The following is a 21,609-nucleotide window of genomic DNA, read 5'->3' as shown; positions in this document are numbered from 1 at the left end:
AGCAGGAAGACAAGCCCTATAAAATATTTGCTGTAGAAAAGCCACTGCATAAGATGAAATTAAAGCTCAGTTATAGTCAGTTTTCAGATAAGTAAGGTGATCATAACCCAAGAGCCAGAACCATTAGAGGAAAATAAAGTAATAATTTTGCTTTTTTGCCTTTGCTTCTGTCACCTGAATGACAAATTCTGACCCAGAGGAAGAAAAAACAAATTTTGGATCATTTAAGGATGTATAATATAAAGGATGGAATTATATACAGTTGGATTCTTGGTTGTCAAAGACAAGGTTCCCTGGGAAACAGACTGATTTGGCTATTTGGTTGCAGGCAGTTTACTGAGTAGCAAAGGAAAGTGGGACTGGACAGAGGGAGGAATCAAAGTGTGATGCAGTTGCAACAATAGCTTCAGCCAACTCAGAGGGAGCTCTGAAGCTAGAATATCCCTTCAGAGATGTCTCAAGTGGAGGCAAGGGGATTGAAATTTTGCACCCGTGCAATGATCAGTCATTGGATGTGGTCTGTCTCTAGGTCAAGCAGCTCCCTTTGGCCAAGGGCAATTCTTGGAGACGGTTACAGCTGAAAAAATAAATGGCTTGGTCCTCGGAGAAATATGAAGGGCACACTACAGAATCCAGGAGAGTCCACTCCCTCTGCCACTCAAATCTGTTTGCTTCATATAGTAAATTCAACCCATCTGGGAAGACCTACTTCATTCTGGATGGTTTCTTTTCCTGGGGAAACTTTCAAGAGAAAGTTAAGAGGAATTCTAGCCGCAGTCAGGACAGCTGGTCTCAAAGCTGTTCCTGATACTCACCATCTCTGTCCTTAACTATACGTTCTAGATTTCCCCTCACCCTTGATTAACAACTCTGCTGGGCCACGTAGCTTACCTGCAAGGGTGACTAGACTCTCATCCATGAGCCTATGGTCACCATGCTCTTCTGAGGCCATGACTGAGGTACTTGTCCATTTGCCATTAAAACTGGCCATTGGATTGCCAAGAGATGCCCCAGTAGATCACCTGGACACAAAACTTATTCTTCTTTGTCCTTTTTGTGTGAAAATAGACCCACATCTTCCTGCTAATCAGGGTCAATTGTCTCTGTTAGGATGGAGACTCCTTTCTCTATCTGCTAATCTCTTGTTCATAGGAACCCACAGTAACCACAAGTCACCTGAAACTTAATGTTTAATGAGACTCTGGATGTATCCAGAAATGAAAATCCCACTTTAGAATCTGTCCCACTGGACTCTTGTGCTAACCATCACAATTCAGAATCCTGGGGAAATAGACTTGAGACTTGGAGATTTGTGTGCAGGAGATTTATTGAGGTGCCTTCTCAGGAACAACACCTGTGAGAGGGCAAAGATAGCAGGAATTGGCAGCTGAAGAAACTGAACTGTAATGTGGTTGCAATAACAGCCTCAGATGATCCCACTGGGAGTGTTGAAGCTGGAATGATCCTTTGAAGATTTCCCAAATTGAGGCAAAGGGCCCAGGCCTTTTAACCTTGCCTTGACCAGTCATTATATACAGTTGGAATCCAGGAAGAAACATAATCTTGGGCCAAACAGTTTCCATTGGCCAAGGGCAATTTCTATAGGAGGATGCAGTTGTGATCTGCGAATTGGGAGAAAGAATGCCTCAGCCCTGTAGGGGGACCTGGGTGCTGCACCACAGCATTCTCTACTTTCTGAATTTACTACCTATACATTTAAGGTAAAACTCTGGTCTTAGAGTCAGATGATGTTTATTCCTTCATTATGAATACTCAGTATCACTTTTGAATAAATGAATAATTGAAATGATTGCGTGTTTATGGTATGCCAGAACTCTTCTGTGTATGTTCTGGTGAAACAAATATGGGAGGCAGTCACAGTCTGCCTTGGAGTTATTGATGAGTGTCATTCCTCTCTGCCCCTTACTGAAAGAAGACGTATGCAGGCAAGTTATTTAAAATGTTGTACCTGTTTTCTTATCTGTAAACTGGAAAAGAATGATGTTTGCCCTGTTCACCTCAAGATTATAATAATCAAAGCAGTGTGTGGAAGTTCTTGGAAGAAGTAAAAAGTGTTTCATGACTCTGTATATAGAATCATTATAAAAGTTGTAATATTTAACATATAATTGACAAGTGCTTCACTTTATGTTGGCTGGAGTTGCCCTGAAGTAGACCTTGAATGTTATTTGAATACTTTGGGAAGGATGCTGTTAGAGGTACCCATTTGAGAATGAAAGTTGCAGTTTAATGCCCTTTACTTATAGCTTACTGGATTTCATTTCATTGTCACTATTGTATCAAAACAGTGAATCGCAATAGGCATTTGGACAATTTAAACACTTGGATAAAATATATAATTGACAAAATTCCACTGTATTACTATTTTGGTCTTTTTAACAGTTAAATATATGCAGTTTCTTACTATTATAATATTAATAATTTTCTTCATTTTCCTCCATTTTTCTTTCTTAATAATTGTTTTTTGATATTTTTCAAATTTCATGATAGACAAATATATATTTATATCCGTATGATAAATTTAAGTTGAGAATTTCATCTGAAAACTGAAGTCTAAAAACTTATCAATATACAGAGAGAACTGATAGAGGTACTTGGTAGTGCCATTGCAGACCACACCTGTCTCCATACCACAAGACTGATCAAATATGAAATCAATAACAATTACTGTACACTTAAAACATACAAAGCTCTGGGCCACATGATATGAAGACAAACAAAGATGAATAAGATATGATCCATGGTCTTCAGGGTCTCATGTTGTAGTGAAATATGTTCACATTTGATCAGGCATAAATAAGAAAAATGCATTTTCCCCATGTCAGTCCAGTGGAAGGAGGATGGAAATAAATAGCTTATTATTCTAACTAGAATAGCTATTTCAAGGAAATGTTAAAATTTGGATGTTAATGACTTATTGTGGTGATCATTCACTATACATACAATTATCAAATCATGTAGTACACCTGAAACTCATGTTGTATGTTGCTTATACCTAAATTTAAAAAATCAAAAACATTCTTTTTCTCTTACAAATTTTAATCTTCTCAGGAGTAATTGGCTTCTTAGGGCTTCGTTTTCTATCTTTAAACTATTTATTATCTATCTATCTATCTATCATCTCCCAGAGTATTAATTGACACTAATTATAGACAGAAGAATAAAATTAGAGCCCATCCTTCATCCTTTGTATCATACAATGGCCAGCAACTCAAACACTTTCTTGCCATGAAGATGGAATTGTTTGGGAGGAAGGGGTCAGGCCATTTTTTTTTTTTTTTTTTTGCGGTACGTGGGCCTCTCACTGTTGTGGCCTCTCCTGCTGCAGAGCACAGGCTCTGGACATGCAGGCTCAGTGGCCATGGCTCACGGGCCCAGCCGCTCCGCGGCATGTGGGATCCTCCTAGACCAGGGCATGAACCCATGTCCCCTGCATTGGCAGGCGGACTCTCAACCACTGCGCCACCAGGGAAGCCCAGGCCATAACTTTTTGATCTGGGTGCACAAAGCCATCCTGGTCCAGATGATTTGCAGATATCTGCTTTGGAAACAGTATACTTGGCCTAGATTTATTTTTTACCAGCTAAATTTCTCTATAGCTTGGAAGGTTGTTTGGTTTCTACATCACCTTGCCTGCTGAAGATTTGTGCATGTTCTGTTGCTGAGGCTGTTACACATATCCTAAGACCAAACATGGCAGCAGAAACCAGAACTGTCGAGCCTATCCTCACTGTGTATGGTAAGTAACATGGTGACCACAGGTTCTTTTCAGTTTCATAGACCTTACTGGGTTTGGGGGGGAAAAAATAACTGTCTCAGGGGTGGTAGAAATGAATTAGTGCATAGGCAAAGGAAATGCCTGTCATGAACGCATGGCCCTCAGAGGTCTAAGCAATATTCCATCCTTGTCCTTAAGTAAGTCTTGTAAAAGTCAAAAGACAATAAAGTAAAAATCTAGAAGCAAAGTCTTGGCCACCCATACCATTCATATTGCCCAGTGTTTCTATGAAGTTTAGTTATCTATTAAGCTGACAAGGAACAGGTTTTATTTTACCAGGCAGAAAAATTTTTCTAAGGATATCAACAATGAAACATGCACTGCAGAATTAAATAGCTTAAAATGAGCAGTTGGAAGGCAATGCACAACACCTGGTAGATAGGTAAATCTGTGCGTAAAGAAGTATAAGGAATCTTAAGCATCATTCTACCAAGCAAATCCAAAACATGGACTGGAATGAGAACTTAAGGACAAAACTCAGATATTTCGTGGGTTGTGGTGACAAGCATATTCAAATTAGAGAGCACAATATTTGTAGAACTAAGTATTGGTTACAGTTTACTGGCACTACATATTATTTAGCATTTATAAGTGAGAACCTGTCAACTCTGAATTGTCCACATGAATGCAATGGAAGCCTAGGCATTGATTTTAGACAATTGATTTAGAAGATCATGCTTAATTTTAACAAATATTTATTGAATTCTTACTTGTTGAAGGAACTGTGCTTGGCCTGATAGGGTCTTTCTTCAAGGAGGGGGATGAGACAAAGTCAATCCACTAGTAGTACATTTACCAGGTACAATGTAATAAATGCCACAAAATGGATGCAGAGGAGGGAGAGGGTTTATCTGGAAGGGCAAATTATAAAAGACTTCATGGAGGAGACAGTGGTAGCACTTCGACAATCAGCTGGGGGTTGGGGTGGGGTGGTGTATGGTCAGGCCACTCAAGATGGCTGTTCTCTTGCTCTCTGTCCATCCCCTGCCAGATCAGTGCCTGCTTCACCTATACCCAATGCACATGACTGACCTTCCTATGTACTTGTCCCAGGTCCCAGCTAGTGGTAGCTTATCAAACAGATGGTGAGGGGCATGACCCTCGGCTGGTTTCTCTGGTAACTAATGAGCCAACCTGAAGTCAACTCCCCCTATAACTGGCAATCTCCCCTCCACCTTGGGAGCAAAGACTGCCACCATGTCCTGCCTGCCGTGTGCTGCACATGCTGGGGTGTTGCTCCAGGACCTTGCTTCAGACATGTAAGCTCCCCTGCTATCCATTAAACCATTGATGTCTCTGTTGCTGACTCCGGGCTCTTTCTTTGGTCTTGAAGCTGGGCAAGCACAGGACTTAAAGGCCTGTGGGGTGCAGCCCAACAGGTGGTGAGAAAATGTTCCTGGGTGAGAGAATAATATTAAAAAGAAGATTAGTTAGGTGGAAAGTGAGAGATATATTTGGGAAATCAGGAATAGGTTGTTTTTGCTTGGTCTATAGAAGACTTGCCGGGCTATAGGAATTTAGTCTGGAAAGGAAGTTGGGCAATATTTTGAAGAGCCTTACATTTCAGGGTAAGAGATCCACTTGATGCTGTATAGCACAGTTGCTGAACCTTGCCACTATGGATATTTTGGCACTAAGAATAGAAAGCAGACAATTCTTTGTTGTCAGGGCCTGTCCTATGCCCCAACCTAGTGGCATTCTTCTCTTTATCTCCTTTTTTCTGATGACCAACAATGTCTCCAGACTTTACCATATTCCCTGGGTGGAGGGGGGAAATTGCCACATCGCCTCTGCCTCCCAGGACAATGTTTAAAGACTAGCATGTGTCAAGTGATAAATGCAAAATATTTTATGTTGAAATGGTTCATAGTAAATTATTACTTTAGTTTCTGGGTACTTAAAATCTCTACTGTAGACAATGGGAATCAGGGCAGGTTTCACCAAGCCTTCATATAATCAAAGAAATGCTTTTCCTTCTTTTCTACATATAAGCCATCACCAAGTAATCTAAACTTTTCCTAAATATATCTTGAATATTTTCTTTGTATCATTATTGCTACTGACTTAGGAAAGGCCTGCATCATTCCCACAGAGATCTCTGCAATAGCATCTCACCATCTTTCTGCTTCAGGCCTTGCCACCTAAAAACCATTTTTCATAACCTTTCACACCCTTTTTCAAAATACAAATCTGATCTTGTCATTGCTCTACATAAAGAGCTTCAAAGACTCTCCACTGCTTTCATGGTAGAATCTAAATTATTAACGTGGCTTCTGTGGCCCATCTTACCTGTATAACCTCATCCCTCCTGTCTTAGAATCACATATTCCAGCCATAATGGACTACTGAAGTTTCTTGAAAGTGTCACATTTTTTATACTGCCATGTGTTTGTATATGGTATTCTTTCTGCCTGGAACTCCGGTCTCCCTGATTAATGGCCAACGCTGATCCAATTTAAAACTCAGTTCAGGTGTTATCTCATCCAAGCATCAGAATACCTTCCTACCACCATCACCCATGCCCCTAACATACTTCTGTAACCACTGTATTTTGTGTTATTCTCTGGCCAAGGGCCAATTATATTCTTTTGTGCATATTTTTACCTCCTCCACTGGAATGTACTTTTATTGAGGGCAAATATTAGTCTTACTGCTTTTGTATATCCATGGTAGACTCTCAATAAATGGTTAAAGAGAAAAGGAAGATGAATGTGACCATAATGTAGATGTAGTACAGTGGCAAAATACTAAAAGTGGGGAAATGAATTCAAGGCTAATGCAATTATACAGGAAAGAGATGATGAGGATCTGAGCTAGAGTACAGGAAAAGGGAAATGAAAGGAGGTAGTGGATGGGAAAATATTTAACAGATAGATATACAGGATTTAGTTAACTAATTTTAGGAATGTGAAATAAGGAAAAAAGAAATAAGAGGACAAATGATGCTTTGCTATTTGGTGGTAGGTTGAGATGTCATTATGGGGTTTAATGAGTCCATTTCTGGCATAAGGCTCAGCTGGCAAATGGAAAAATTAGTCTTGAGTTAGAATAAATAGCAGTGTGGATTGGAGAGTCATTGATAAAAATACTGATGTGGTAGGGTAAATGAAAATTTGAAAGGATAAAGAATAGACAGGATTGAGGACCAAAGATCGTCAAATACCCAAATTTAGGGGTGAGTGAAACAAGAACAAATGGGTTAATGAACCAGAGTCAGACAGTTAAGGGCAAAAACCAAAATGTTGAATATCAATCTCATCACTTTGGCTTGCCTTAACTGCTAATAGCCCAAGAGTTCACTGAAGTGATATTGTGAAATCTAGTGGTAATTCTCATTACTTATTGTTTAGAAAATATTAGAAACTCAGATCCCACTGTCAGCCAGTGACCTGGCTGTAAAATTTTGGGTACTTATAAGGTTGTCAGCTGAAATACAGGGTCCCAGTTAAATTTAATTTCATAAACAACGAATAATTTTTAGTATAAGCATGTCCCATGCAATGTTTGGGACATACCTGTACTAAAAATTATTTCTCACTTATCTGGAATTCAAATTTAACTGGGCGTCCCTCATTTTGTTTGCTAAATCTGGCAAGCCTACCCATTATCACTCTGAGACTCTGTATTTCCTTAAGGAGAAACAAAGCAGCCTTTTTTAAAATTGAAGTATAGTTGATTTACAGTGTTGTGTTGATTTCTGCTGTACAGCAAAGTGACTCAGTTATACATATATACATTCTTTTCCATATTCTTTTCCATTATGGTTTATCACAGGATATTGAATATAGTTCCCTGTGCTATACAGTAGGACCTTGTTGCTTATCCATTCTATATATACCAGTTTGCGTCTGCTAATCCCAAACTCCCAATCCATCCCTCTCCCAGCCACCTCCCTCTTGGCAACCACCAGTCTATTCTCTATGTCCCTGATTCTGTTTCTGAAACAATGTAGTTTTGATTGATGGTCATTGGATACCAATATATTCTCTAAGGAGTTGGCCTTCTAAGGAGACTTACACATAAGGGCTTGCTGGCCTTTGGGATAACCTCTGCTTTTCCCTACTGTCCAGAATGAGAAGAATCTACCAACTGCCAACAGCTGCTTAAATTATATGGGCTCATTAATATTTATGTTTTGTGAAGGAATTCTATTCCTATCTACTAGTAAAAACTCAATCTGCCAGCTGTATGATTATTTCTGTCTTCACTTAGACAATGGTCCTTAACCTGAAGCCCTTGGAATTCTAGGTGTTCCACATAGGTTTGTGATCTTGCACAGTTGTTTTCTGAGAAAGAATGCATAGTTTTGACAGATTTTGAAAGGGCTCAGAATTCTAAAAATGTTAAGAATCATCTTATAGAGAGCACCCTTTACAGAGAGCACCAGATCTCAAGTAAAATTTGAAATCTTTGCTTCTTGTAGAATCTACTTGCCAATTATCAAAATGTTCTTTGACTACAATAACAAAGGAAATGTCTGAATGTGGTAAAAAAAAAAATCAGACATGATTAAAGTGCTAGTTTAAAAATAAGGGCAAAATGCCCTGGGTTCTTTTCTCTCTTGAAAAAAAAGAGAGAGAGAGAGAGAGAGAGAGAGAGAGAGAGAGAGAGAGAAAAAGATAAGCTGAGATGCTGAATTTTCTGGAAACAATTTCAGCATCTGTAAAAGTCTATACGGTTTTTGAGTGCTGGTTACTCCCAGGTCTGACATGTGCCACCTTAATCAACACTTCGGTGCAGGCGTAATGGAAAACATGTTTTCTCTGCCATAACTCTAGCATAAGTTTCTGACATCAGCTAAATGGGACAGACAGTCTAAGTCCTGCGATAGACAGGCCTTCTGACAGCTAAATAGAGGACACCCTGCTCATGAAAGATAGCCTTTATAGATACCACAGCCTCCAAGTGGAAAACCCTCTCTTGGAACAGAGAAATTTGGCACCGCTTTTCCCAGAAACTATGTGAAAGATCTTTAATACTAGAGAAAGTGCTTATAATCACACACTCTATTGGTTGGTCTACCGAAACAAGTGCTTGGTGCTTTTCCACCTAATCAGACTTGAGCATGGAAACAGCCCAAGGTTTCCTTGGGTGTTTATATTATTTCAATGGCACTTCCTTTGATTTACCTAAGGGATGTTTTGTTTTAATTAAAGTTTATGACCAAAGACAGGCTGAAAAGTATTGAAGTGGATGTACATTGTTTACGGCTTTTGAATACAATTATATCAACCATAAAAATAGACCAAACAATTTTGCTTGTCTGCCAGCAAATTCCTGATCACGAGATTTCAGGTCTTCATTTTGTTTTCATTTAAAGTAATAAAAGGTGCTTGCTGATCATTAACTAGAGAAAACTGTAAAGTCAGTGAATCTGGAAACTAACATTTATTAAGTTTCAATGGGGAATGTAGTGAGGAGATCTGATGTTGGTTAAATTATGGACTCTTTCCAATTAGTTGGCTCTCCCTCCAAAGCAAATGTACTAAAAATAAAATGACTTCCTTTTTGATGTCAATTATAAAGTGTGTATTTTTTCTTCTCTTTTCGTCTTTTAGGTTTTGATAAGATTTGGCAAGATAGTTGCTTATGAACCTGTCTGACACCTGCCTCAGAAATCATGCCAAATGTCATAAGGTCATGATCCATTTCCTTCACACTCTCTGTGCTTTTATGTACCAGATTCTTAAATTAGAAGCAAGAGAATTGATGCACTAGCTCATCCATTTTTATTGAGGACTTTTATTAAAACCAAACAAGCTCTCCTGAGGTAAAATATTAGATAAAAATGGCTTCCAAAATATACCCATCAACTTGTTGGCAGGTCGTAGTACTCCCTTGATACAGAACCTTGATTTTTAGAACAAGATTTCCAACTACTGGGGCTTTCCCCCATGTTTGGAAAGATGTTGAGGAACACAATAGTCCTGCTTCAAGGTCACCAGATACATGTGGCCTCAGGTCTGCAGCTACTTTGTGTGCTCCTCACATTTAGCAAATAGAGCGGTATGAATCAGGGTTGTGGTCCTCAGTCTCAAGACCCTCCTTGGGCACTAATGTGAGTGTTTCAAAGAAGACATTAGCATAGTGATAATATCAATGTTTTACTTAATATATAAAAATGCCTTGCTTCAGGCATTTTTACTCCCCAAGATGAGTTTTGAAGTTGGGATTTAGGAAACGAAGGTATTATTTGTGAATATGCAAATCTTATTGGGAAGATTTGATTTAATAAAACACTAAAGTTTTCATTTTAACTAAGAGCAGGGAATTTGAAGTAGAAAATCTGAATTCCATTTCTAGTTTCATTTTTTATTATTGTATGTTCTTAGTCAAGCCATTGACAACTATAAAGCGGGGATAATAATAATTCTTTGCAGGAGAAAGAAGCTGAGGGCTTTTTCCCTGGAGGATTGCTGCTGTGAATTGTTTGGGTTCGTTTTGTTGACACAGCACTAAGAGCTGTGCCAGGTTAAAGACTGGCTCACACTTGAACATGGCCCTTTTAGGTCCCCTTTCCCTCTCCCACGAGCTTGGATAAGTTATCTGTAGGGGGAACAGGCCATCTCTTGGGTTGTCACATGGATGATGAGATGAGAGTGACTTGGAAGACTGAGATCTAGGGCAGCCACTCTCTTGATTTGAATTTCTACTATGGCCTAATGGCACATGCATTCTAGATTGGTCTTTTCTTCTATTGGAATGGTAAGATCTGATAGTCAGGCTTTGGATTGCAGTGTTAAAAAGCAGTATAGGCCTTTAGAATTGCTTTGACATTGCTCTACTTAAGTCCACTTTGCTAGGGCAAAAGAAGTCTTCCATATGGCCCATACCAGAAGGCTAGAGTCCACGTTAGGGTTGGGGTCAAAGCCCCAGATAGTAAGATAATAATAAATTGCTTTGTCTCCTCTTGGGCACTTTTTTTTTTTTTTTTTTTTTAATTCAGGGAACTTGTGGAGAGATGACTGGTGTAGGACAGGATTTAGGAATTTAGAATCTTATTTCTCGGCCATTTATCTCTCAATAGATAAGTATCTACTGGCATTACATTTTGATATGATTTGCGCTTATCTCACAAGGTGGTTTACAAGATTAGTTGAAATAATATATGTCAAAATACACGCTTCAGGCACTATAAATAATTCTACAGATATTTGTTATTATTTATTGCAGGCATACTCTACAGGTATAGTTCTGCTTATTATTTATTACAGTATATTGTACTAGGGAGTCAACAATTGTTTATTAGTCACAGGTCAGTTCTCTAGCTTCTTCCTTCTCTTTACTGCATTCACATTGTCCATCTTACTTTTTCCTGCTTCTATGCAGTTCATGTGTATATTTTATGGACATTCAGATTCTCTTTACACTTACTCGGTGACTAGTTTTTACGTTTCAGGGGCTTTGTGGTCCCAACAACAAAAAGGTCTCTGGATTACATTCTTTGCTGTTTTTCTCTGAAGTATGAAAATATCTTTTCTCACTCTCTCTTTAACTTCTTTGTTCTTTTCACATTGCTGCATAGGGTGCAGATGTCTGACTGGTCTTTTCTCTGCCTTTAAAGTTAGCCTGCCCTGCCAACACCACATTTTCTGGGGAAGGTAAAAGCCAATGGGGAACAATGCCCCATTTACTCAGGAATTTACTCAGCATAGCCCTCCTACTTCGTCTCCTTTTGCTGTCTCTGCTGTCATCTTCATGCCTCATTTTTCTTTAGCTACTTCTGATTCCCTCAGTTTGGGATCTCATTCACATTTTTGCAGAATGAGTGTTGCAGAGCCTTTACCTGCTGGGCTAACTCCTACTCTCCCCTTGGGCCCTTTTTTTTTTTTTTTTTTTTTAATTCAGGGAACTTGTGGAGAGATGACTGGTGTAGGACAGGATTTAGGAATTTAGAATCTTATTTCTCGGCCATTTATCTCTCAATAGATAAGTATCTACTGGCATTACATTTTGATATGATTTGCGCTTATCTCACAAGGTGGTTTACAAGATTAGTTGAAATAATATATGTCAAAATACACGCTTCAGGCACTATAAATAATTCTACAGATATTTGTTATTATTTATTGCAGGCATACTCTACAGGTATAGTTCTGCTTATTATTTATTACAGTATATTGTACTAGGGAGTCAACAATTGTTTATTAGTCACAGGTCAGTTCTCTAGCTTCTTCCTTCTCTTTACTGCATTCACATTGTCCATCTTACTTTTTCCTGCTTCTATGCAGTTCATGTGTATATTTTATGGACATTCAGATTCTCTTTACACTTACTCGGTGACTAGTTTTTACGTTTCAGGGGCTTTGTGGTCCCAACAACAAAAAGGTCTCTGGATTACATTCTTTGCTGTTTTTCTCTGAAGTATGAAAATATCTTTTCTCACTCTCTCTTTAACTTCTTTGTTCTTTTCACATTGCTGCATAGGGTGCAGATGTCTGACTGGTCTTTTCTCTGCCTTTAAAGTTAGCCTGCCCTGCCAACACCACATTTTCTGGGGAAGGTAAAAGCCAATGGGGAACAATGCCCCATTTACTCAGGAATTTACTCAGCATAGCCCTCCTACTTCGTCTCCTTTTGCTGTCTCTGCTGTCATCTTCATGCCTCATTTTTCTTTAGCTACTTCTGATTCCCTCAGTTTGGGATCTCATTCACATTTTTGCAGAATGAGTGTTGCAGAGCCTTTACCTGCTGGGCTAACTCCTACTCTCCCATTTATTCCCCACTTAAGAGTAGAGAATTCACTACATTTTGAACATTATACCTATCTTTAAAGGACCAGTGAAAAGCTCCCCTCCACATCATTGTTAATGTCTTCCTTTGCCTTCCCTTCACATCTTGTTTGTATCTTCTTATGCCACCTACCACTGTTTTCCGTGTATTTATGTATGGCTTTGTCTCTTTCACTGAATTGTTAGTTACTGAAGAGGTGACCTCACCTCACTCATCTTTGTATAGTTCAGAATAATCACATCATCCCTTGTATATGAATAGTCTGTGAATAGGGATGTATGGAGTTTGGTATTGAAATGCTTCTTCTGTCTTCACACACACACCACTACCTCTCCCTGGAAGACTCTTCATCTTCCTTTTATCTACTTAATACTTGCTCATCCTTCCTCTTTCCATCTAAACACTGCTACCTCAGGTATCCCCTGGATTAGGTTAAAGTTCTTTAAGGAATGCTCTGTTAGCATATGTACTTAATAAGATTCAATACACTTAAAATTATCTGTTCAGTATCTGTTTTCCCTGGTACATAGTAAGTTACATGTTGACAGAGGCAAGACATGCCTGCCTTGTTTACCACTTTTTACATAGCAAGGCACAACTGTCTGTTGATTTGTGGATTGAAATAAACTCATTGTTTTTTTCTTCTTCTATTTTGTTTTTTTTTCAGAAGCTATCCCTTAATGCATAGAGTACAAGGGCTAAAATCTAGCTATAAGGATTTGTATCACAGCTCTCTCACTTATAGTTGTATACCCTTAACCTCTCTGTTCCTCAGATTCTTTGTGCTTAAGATGGGTATTTTAATGGTGCCTATGTACTGTGGTCAGGAGAGATGTGGTCAGGAATAAGAGAGAGAATGTGGATTGCTCGGCACAGTGCCTTACACATGGAGGTAGTCAATAAACATTAACTATTATCACCAACCAGCCATCCTTATTGAAGGGAGAACAGAAGCAGATAGTATAGAAAATTATTAAAAACTCTCTCCTTTCCAGCTCTGGATTCTCATCTATTCAAACCAAGCCAAGGAATCACTCAGAAATGAATGTGTTAATTCATTCATGCCAACCTTCACTCCTGGGAGGGTCAGTATTCCCATGAGCTGCCTTTGTGGGACTGGAGCCTTGTGTGGGTGTGCAGGTGTGAGCAGGGGCCTCCCTAAGACTGAGATCCCATGATAAAAACAATGAGTGTCCCTCCTGCTTTGTGCCTTCCCTCTGAGATCAGGTCTCCCTCAGAAGCACTGAACTAAAATGGGCTAATCAGCACCTCTTTGTTTCCAGGGATGCATATTAGAGCTGATGTAGCAGCATCTTTGAGCAAACAACTATAGATGCATAAAATTCTCTCTTATAGTACTTTTCAAGAACCTTCATCCAAGTTGTGCTGGGTTGTTTTCATAGCTGCAGCCAACACCAATACCCTTCTGTTTCTTCATTTTCTTGACATTTTACCCAATCAATTATGAAGTAAATTGCTCTTTGCTCTCAAAATGGCATGGGTTTCTTTCTTTTGAAAAAGCTTATGAAAATGTCAGAAATTGTTAAAGGAAGTGAAGTAACAAAAAGCCACAGAGGAGAAATGTGGCTTTTATGTTTAATTGACATACAGCCTGTTGTTTAGCCCTAGTGATTCGAAATTGTGTGCGTCAAGGGTAAGGGAAAGTCCATGTTAATTATTCACACACCTTTTCTCATTTGGTCCATGTAACAGCCCTGTGATGTGGAGGGGCAGTTATTTTTAGACCCAAGTTAGAGATGAGGAACCTGTAACTCAAGTGACTTACTCAAGGTCTTAGGCTCTAAATTTTCAAGTTCCCTGATTCCTAACCCCAACCCCACCACTTACTAGTTCTATGACTTTGGGAAAGATACTTTGTCTTTTTGTGTCTTAGTTCTTCCATCTGTAAAAGTTGGGATAACACTTCCATCTTAGGGTTCTTGTTAGGATTCATTTAATTAGTTTTCTAAAAACTGTGACATGCATGTAGTAAGTGGTCAGTGTCAGCTATTAACACAATAGTGTAAAATAATATCTACCTTTTAGGTTTAAATAAGATAGTTCATGAAAAATGCTTAGACGTTTCCTGGCAAAAAAGAAGCAATTAGTGTTTGGAGTCCTTTCAGTATTATTTTTATGTTTATTCTATGCCATCATGGTGATGAAATATATACTCAAATGAGTTATTGGTTGGAGACTGAAAGACAGTTTTAGTCCTTCCTTCACATGAATGCTGGTGACAACTCTCTCAAAGTACTTTTTAATGTCCTTTACTATCATATTTTAAAATAAACTGTTAAATAAACTGTGTGGATTAAAAATGTAAAAACTTATTAGTTAGATAAATTGGTAAAAAGTAATCATTTGGCCATGAATACTATTTACCAATTCAACAACTGCCATAAAGTAATAGAAGTGTTTATTATTTTCTATCATTGTTGGGTATTATTTTATATGTAGAAGTTTTAGAGAGCACTTGAGGACATATGAGGAGAAAGGCAGCTGGTGATAACAGACTTTGTGCTTGGCAACATTGCTTTCAACGTATAGCCTTCTCCTCCTCCCTGCTACACTTTTCTGAGGTTTAGCTGCATAGGCATATCCTGACACTAGGCTTGTCCAGGAAGTAAAATGTTTTAAACCAAGTGAAATTATTGACAACATTATTAAATAAGCATTTTAACTTTTCCCATTATAAACCACCTAACTCTAAGAAACTGATTTCATAAAAGGATGCAAAAGCTAGGAACATATTTTTCAAGTTTGGGTTAGGTTTTCAGAACTTGAGCTCTTTATCTTTTTAATATCAAGAAGTTATTCTGATAAGTAAATATACATGAATAAGGTTTTTGACTGTCAGTCTTTTTTTTTCTGGCTGCGTTGGGTCTTCGTTGCTGTGCGTGGGCTTTCTCTAGTTGCAGCGAGTGGAGGCTACTCTCCGCTGCTGTGTGCGAGTTTCTCATTGTGGTGGCTTCTCTTGTTGCAGAGCACGGGCTCTAGGCATGCAGGCCTCAGTAGTTGTGGCTCGTGGGCTCAGTAGTTGCGGCTTGCGGGCTCTAGAACACAGGCACGGTAGTTGTGGCACATGGGCTTAGTTGCTCCGCGGCATGTGGGATCTTCCCAGACCAGGGCTCGAACATGTGACCCCTGCGTTGGCAGGTGGATTCTTAACCACTGAGCCACCAGGGAAGTCCCTTGACTGTCAGTCTTAAGCTTTCAGTGTTTCAGAAAGAAATTTGAAAAGCCACACTGTCCTTGCCTGAGGTGTGAGGTGTGATTAAGCAACAATATAACTTACCTCATCAGTCTTACTACCTAGCTCAAAGAATAGTGATTTTGAATATCTCTGGTAAGCCTAATCTGCTTGGGTGAGTAAAATGGATTTAGCTGCTAATTTGGGTGTGCAAATATAATATCCTCTGCCTCTCTAGGTTTAAATGCCTATGTCTTAAATTCTCAGGTTTGAAGAACATAAAATGATATCAGGTCTAGTTCTGCAGGATAACTAGAAAAGAGAATTTTCTGGCCTATGATATAATTTTAAATATCTTAGATTTGAGTCTGAAACATCTAGTGCAGTTGTCCATACAGGCCAAATTCTTCAGGTAATTGTCAAAACACAAGCACTATTTGTGGTATGTAGTAACTGTTTCCAATGCAATATCACCATATTTAGAGGGCATCTTTAGTATCTCAACCATGGCAGCCTATTTGTCTGAGAATCCAGCTGTTGAGTAGAAGTTTACATGGGTCTTCTCCCCAAGGGCTTTCAGAGTAGTCAGTATAAAGTCGGAAAAAAATGAAGGGTAGATTGTTCTTGGCATGCAGGAAGGAAGTTGTCAGGCGGAAAGAGGATATAGGTCTGTTTGCATGCGAGGGTCAGTATTTGTGGGTTAGATATTTCCGCTGTGTCCACACGACAAGAAAATCCTCAGTTTCCTGTGCTGGACAAATAGCAGGAAAGGGTGTGAGGGTTATTGAATGACATTATCATGTTATAGCCTCATGGGTGAGGAAAGCCTGCTTATCAAACCTGATAGCAGCACAGGGTTTGTTTGGGGAGGAGACCCAAGGTGCTGGAGTCACTTCGGGTGTTTTTCCTCTTGGGTGCTTTGGATCATTTGGCTTTTTCAGATCTGACATTCTTCCTCTCAGATAGAAGAGACTGTTCTTACTCACTGGAAAGTTACTATCAGTTCCATTATTTGCCATCTCTTATTCAGCAAACAGTCCAGGTGCAAAGGAAATAAGAAACAGCCTGATTGGCAAAGTAGAAAATATCAAGACCTGAAACTTGCTCTGTGCCCCACAGCAACCTTCTTGTGTTTAGCCATAGATACTCATGCATACTCAGCCTTATTTAAGTTTAGATTTTTTGTTTAGTACAAAGCTCATTTCCAGTAACTGCTGGTGCAATAGCTTAAATAAGCATGAGAATTAAAAGTACAGTTCACTCTGCCACTTTAAAGAGTCCAGGTGTAAAACTTGTCTCTTAATTTCTAACTCTTCCAGTTGGAGAAATACACAGGTAATGTCTACATTCCTGACCTCTAAATCTATTCAGATCATGATTTAGAAGTGTAATTGGGCATTTATTAATTTGCCCTATAATTAATTAGTATTTATCACTTTTAGTAATTACTGCAACCCCAAATCAAGCAATTTGATATAAAATGAGTAACTGTAGATGCTTTCTTATCAGCAATCTATTTTCTACAACAAGCAGTTTTAAAATTAGCATTCTGGAAATCTTCAAAATTGGAAAACACCACGAATAAAACAATTTGGTTAGAGTGATAATATTTGTATTTACTGAAAGGTATTCTGTTTTTTAATTCAAATTCAACTGCAAACTCTCTCATTTCCAAGCAGAAATATTTAAGTCCAATAAGAAAGGAAAGGATCAAGGCCTATTTTCAAGGAAAAATCTTGTTCTAAAAATAAATAATGGGAAAAATTAATCTTCTGAGAAACACATTAAAGAGAATTGAATTAAATCTTTAAAGAAAATAATAAAATGACTAACAGAAAACATTGTGGAATATTATAATGCCAATAGAAGAGACTTTCAAAAATATTCTTCAGAAAATATATCAAGTCTTTAATGACACCCTGGGGATGAGGGTTGTAGTTTATCTTGAAGTCAGGAAATCATTTATCCTTTTATGTTAATTTGGAGGTACCCTTTTCTCATATAGATTTATCAAGTAAAACATTCTACCTGGGCCATAAGTACTTCCAAAAAACTTACAGCCAAGTTACATAGTTTTTTAAAATTTATAGTATGAAGAATAATCATGATTATAAAATTTTAAGGTAAAATTACTCATATTAAGTACTCATATTAAGTAAATGGTAAATTTTTCCATTTCACCACTGAAAACAGTGATGTTTTAGATACTAATGGTATGAAAAATACTATGTATGGTTATTTGTATATACTCTAAATTTAGCTGAAGCAACCAAAAGTCAAATAAATGTCTTTAGATTGCTTGTCTTAATTTTATTGTTCTTCCTATTTGGGGAAAAAGGCTGGTTCAGGTTTTCAGTAAGTCAGTGAGATGTTTTCTCATCACTATATATCTACATGTTACTTTCCTGGGGCTTATGTCTTCTCATCAACATGTGGGGTTACAGATAACTCTATTTACATACTGGAATGTAGTGTGTTGTTGATATACTCTGCTCTTTCCTTAGGGATGGATCCTTCCTACTTCTAGGTCTGTGGGAATTCTGGGAAGGTGGTAAAGAAGAGGCATAATATGCTATAGAAGTAAAGGGACTTCTACTGTTTCAAGTGTGTTTGTGCATTCAGTAACTGGTTCCAGAATGCACCAGAATGCTTAGGGTTTCTTGCTCTTGGAGTCACTGTCATCATTTTTTCTGTTTAGCTTGATTCCCAACCTCCCAGGCTCTTTCCACTTCAAACATTTTCTACACACTTCTCAGAATTATTTCGCTTTCCGAGCACTCTGACCATGTCACTCTGCTTCTCACAGGCCCCCAGAGGCTTCTCTTCACTCTTTATCTTGGATGTTGACTGCTGCCTTCAAAACTCTCTCACACTGTTCCCACATTACCTATCTGTCCTTCCCTCCCCAAAGTCACAGCAATATGTTGTGTGAAATGGCTAAAAGGGCTCAGGGAAGAGGCTTTGGCTGTGCACTTCTTTGTAAATCTGGCCACGTCCTCCCTGCTTGTTTTCACCTATTCCCCAGGTAGTTGCAAGCTAAACGAGGAGCTCTGAATCAGACTTGCTTGGGTTACAGGCCTTCATGTGATCCTAACCTTTGTACACAAGTAGAAGGAATATACACGTTCGACAGACATTTTCATAAGCAATTTTTCTCTTTTTTAACTTTAATGTCTTCCCATATTGCATTCATCTGCATAACAGTAAACACATGCCCTGACAGAAAGTTGCAGGCAGGAATATTTATTTATAACAGATGGCACAAAGCAGGAGCATGATGAATTGGTGTGTGGCTCCTGAACTAGCAGGCCCATAAATAAAGTATCCTCAAAGCTACTTTGGGGATCTTGCTTTCTCAGAAGGAAGAAAGGAAAGATGATGCTTACAGTTTTGTTGCCTTATATAATATAATCCCAAACATGTGCAATCCCACATGCAACCATAATTTTATAACTTTGAATTTTTTCATTCAAAAATCTGTTCATAGGTACAGTTTTAGACCCATGACATAATTATAGCAGTAACAATTTTCCTTCCTTAGTTCCTTCTATGCTTATTGATCTAATGACTTAATGCACTTTAAAAATCATATGATTGCAAACTTATAATGGTCTAAACAAGACATAGACCAATAACATTTATATAACCCTTTGCTTAAAACCCTATGTACTGATAGCAAGAATAATGAGATTATTTCCAAGAATACAGTTATCAAAGACACAAATGTTATTCCTTGAATTTTAAATAATTTTGTTGATTTTTCAATATATAAGATATACTAGGATAGTAAATATATAGGCCAAGTTCAGCAGATCTTGTGAATGCAAATTATTCACTTAAAGGATTCACAGACTAAGAATTTGAATTTGTGCATCAGCTTTGGGGTTTCATTGATCTTGTCATTATTTGTAAAGTGTCTTGAAGTTGAAATTTACCAGTTTTTACCATTCTGGAACACATGTAGTAAGCCAATATATATAATACACACATGTAGTTTATGTGTGTGTATTATAAGGTAGTCCCTCTTTATCTGTGTGGCATACCTACACCTTCCAAGACCCGTAGTAGATGCCTAAAATTGTGGATAGTACTCAACCTTATACATACATACCTATGATAAAGTTTAATTCATAAATTAGGCACAGTTAAGAGATTAACAACAATAATTAATAATAAAATAGAAAAACTGTAACAATACACTGTAATAAAAGTTATGTGAATGTGGTCTTTCTTTCTCTCAAAATATCTTATTTTAGTGTACTCATCCTTATTCTTATAATGATATGAGATGATAAGATGCCTACCTGATGAGAGAAGTGAGGTGAATGACGTAGGCGTTGTGAGGTAGCGCTGGCTACTACTGACCTTCTGACGTGTGACATATGAGAATTATCTGCAGATGAGTATCATATGCTTCAGGTGATCCTGGATCATAGAGCCATGATGATGTTGATGGTTGGATGTCATGAGTGGACGACGTCAATGGCTGGAGATTTGGGGCTGGGTGGACAGAGTGGGACAGTGTGAGATTTCAACACGCCACTCAGAATGGTGCACAACTTAAAACATGAATGATTTCTTGAATTTTCCATTTAATAATTTTAGATCTTGGTTGACTGAGGGTAACTGAAACTGTAGAAATTGAAACCATGCATAAGGGGGGGCTGCTGTACACACACAGGCATGTATACATACATAAATATACATATATGTTTAAATGTATATATACATATGTGTATATATGTATGTGTATGTATACATATATCTATAAATGCTTGTATATTTTAACATTGGAAAAACTACTGCTGTTATTTTGATAATGGAAAAAAAAGAAACAACTGATACAGATAAGTCTTAGCCAATGAGGAAATATTTTCCACTTTTTAGACATATAATCTGGACTTAAGTTGTGCTTTATGAACAGATAATATTTAACATTGTGTTTGAATTGGGAATTCCTTAAGTGAAACAAGTGATGTGACTCAACATCAAATTTACTATTTTCACTCTTTTTTTCTTCAGTGAGGGGTAGGAACATCAGAGGCTCACCATATTTATAAATTAAACAAAATATGCTAACATCTTGGAGGTGAGCCAGTCCCCACAATCACAAAGTCAAATTGCTCTTAAGCCCTTTTCAGATTTTTACTAGAAAAAATTTCACTAGAGACAGAAATTAAGGATAGTATAACCCAATGAAATAATTGAAGGGGAAGAACAAAGTTATTATAGAAAAAAAGTTGAAGACAATTTTTAAAAGGTTTCTTTGTTTAATGGACAAACATTTACTGGATGCTTACAACAACGTTATATGAAGTATGCTAGGTACCTTCATTACAAAGATGCATAAGAAAATCTTTTTGGGGAAACAGACAGAGAGATAAGTTTAATAGAATGTGGCAAGAGATATGATGGAGATGTTCAAAAGTTGTTCTGGAAGCACAAGAGCAATACCCAATCCAGCTCAGTGGGCAGGGAGGAAGGAAGAATGTCCTGACTTGAAAATACTACATAGAACTGGAATATGGCTAATTGCCTCTTACTGACATTTCTTGAGAAAAACTTTTAAAAAATGGCTAAGAATTATTTGCACTTTGAATTTGAATTTGATAAGTATTTAAGAATGATTTGTGGTGTGTTTTTGAAACTAATAGTTTAAAAAACTCTTGGGTGCTTTAAAAAGACTAAGGTTCCTATTAGATAATGCATTATAAAACACTAAGCATGGGGAGCAGAGACTACCTTGTCCCCAGGGGCTGTATCTCTCGTCCGAGGGCTTCCTGAGGCGCCAGGCAGGAGCGATCCAGGAGCCACCAGTTGCCACCAGTGCATCCTCGCAGCCATGAGCAGCCAGCCATAAGCAGCCAGCAGGATAAATCACCCA

The 21,609-nt window shown here is 38.1% G+C and overlaps 1 pseudogene; it reads right to left on the bottom strand.

The window, feature by feature from the left end:
* LOC103087107 (MARCKS-related protein-like) overlaps positions 1-21,557 on the bottom strand; it is a 99,943-nt pseudogene extending 78,386 nt beyond the window's left edge.
* Between the last annotated feature and the right edge of the window lie 52 nt (positions 21,558-21,609).

This window comes from Lipotes vexillifer, unplaced genomic scaffold, assembly GCF_000442215.2.
Source record: "Lipotes vexillifer unplaced genomic scaffold, Lipotes_vexillifer_v1.1 scaffold164, whole genome shotgun sequence".
NCBI lineage: Eukaryota > Metazoa > Chordata > Mammalia > Artiodactyla > Lipotidae > Lipotes > Lipotes vexillifer.
This window is presented reverse-complemented; position numbering and strand designations above follow the sequence as displayed.